Source organism: Gavialis gangeticus, unplaced genomic scaffold (genome assembly GCF_001723915.1).
Source record: "Gavialis gangeticus isolate Ggan-Ray unplaced genomic scaffold, GavGan_comp1, whole genome shotgun sequence".
NCBI classification, from domain to species: domain Eukaryota; kingdom Metazoa; phylum Chordata; order Crocodylia; family Gavialidae; genus Gavialis; species Gavialis gangeticus.
In genome coordinates, this window is record NW_017729024.1 from 44,403,639 (window position 1) to 44,405,196 (window position 1,558).

Here is a 1,558-nt window from a genome sequence, read left to right on the forward strand (position 1 = left end):
TCCCCAGTCAGGATTCAGGACACAATGTCTTTTGGCTATTTTTTGTAGTTTATTATTTTAAAATGTAATATGTAATCTAGCAAATTAATACACACTCCAATAGTTATATTTGTTTTTGCTTTGAACTTACATTGAATAAAAGAGCACTACCCCTATAGCATATAAGTAAAGCTACTAGTTTCTCCTTAACTGGAGAAAAAATTATGTTGTGCTGTACAGGATGATGTGCCAGAACATCTGCACCCCACTTTGCAAATCCTAGGTCTGTCCCTGGATGTGTCCATGGCAGGAACATCACTTCTTTACTAAATTCTGGCTTTTTCCTGAGAAAAGGAGCCAGTATGCCACTTGCATGTATTCTGGTTTTCATATGAGATTAAGTTGAAACATCTTCTTCCCTAAATTTGTGATTCAATTTGCCTGACTTGAAGTTGTAAAAGAGCCAATGAAATCATACTGGCTCAGCAAACCCTTCTTTTCTGACAGAAAAGCTTGCTGTGACCTGCCAATTTGTTTTTAAAAAATGGTTGACCCTTGTACAACAATAAATTTTTAGCCGGTTTCTTTCTTCTGTGTAACATACCTGCCAGCAATATGTGGAAGAGCTGACATCCACAAGACTGTGGGGTCATCTGCATTTTGTAACTGGCCTTTGGGAACTGCCTGTTCCATCTGGCTACACCGGTCCTTGAAAGTCGTGTCCCGATAACGCACAGGAAGGTTTAGTCCACGATACCATAAATCCGGACTGAACAGCACTAAACAACAGGCAGGTGGCATCTTTGTTGCTGGGGAAGGAACTGGAATGCACTAGGAATGAAAGGGATTCAAGGGATTCATAACGCCAAGGGAACTGGTGTGACCAGACACATTTCATAGACTTCATAGACATGAGGGCTGGAAGGGACCTCATGACATCATCGAGTCCAGCTCCCTGCCCCAGGGGCAGGGTGTCAGCTAGGGTCAAAAGATCCCAGGTAAGAAAACCATGGTTTTACAGCACAAGAGGAAGCAACTGTCTGAGTGTGAATCGCACAAAGTAAGGCTCAGAGAGGGGCGGGAAGGGAGATCAGGATTTCATGCTGTCACAAAGGGGAACAGCAGGGAGATGGATGGCACTGAAAGAGGCTGTGGCAGAAGATTAGAGGAAGAGAGGTAGTTAGTTGCCTTAGTCTGAAGTCAAATAGGAGGCATGGTAGATTTGCATCTTATACACTAACCAAAATAGAGAGAGTGGCAAGTAGGCCAATACTAACCAAAGGGGGTGGGTGGGTGTGTGGTACAATACATGGAAAAGCTGGAGGGCAGGAACGAGAAATCTGGAGAACGGGGCTGGACATAGAAAGCAACGGTAAGAGTTACATATCAACCCTGCTCCCCGGCTCTGAGCTCCGACGCAGCCAGCGGCAGCTTTTTCTCGGTGTCCGCCAGGAAACCCTTTGCTCTCCCGGCTGGAGGCGGCGGCGGCGGCGGCTCGCGCCGGGCGGTGTCAGCAGCGGAGGTGCCGCCCGCGCAGGAGCCGGGAGCGCCCTGGCTGAGGGGTGGTGCGGGCGGGGGC

The 1,558-nt window shown here is 47.5% G+C and overlaps 1 protein-coding gene across 1 annotated transcript in view; it reads left to right on the top strand.

Moving 5' to 3' along the window:
• Positions 1-1,018: 1,018 nt before the first annotated feature.
• The window catches only part of LPAR1 (lysophosphatidic acid receptor 1), a 218,814-nt gene continuing 218,274 nt past the window's right edge, over positions 1,019-1,558 (top strand). Inside the window, exon 1 of the mRNA XM_019517042.1 lies at positions 1,019-1,039. The gene's annotated coding sequence lies outside the window, so the exon portion shown is untranslated. The remainder of the gene's footprint in view (positions 1,040-1,558) is intronic.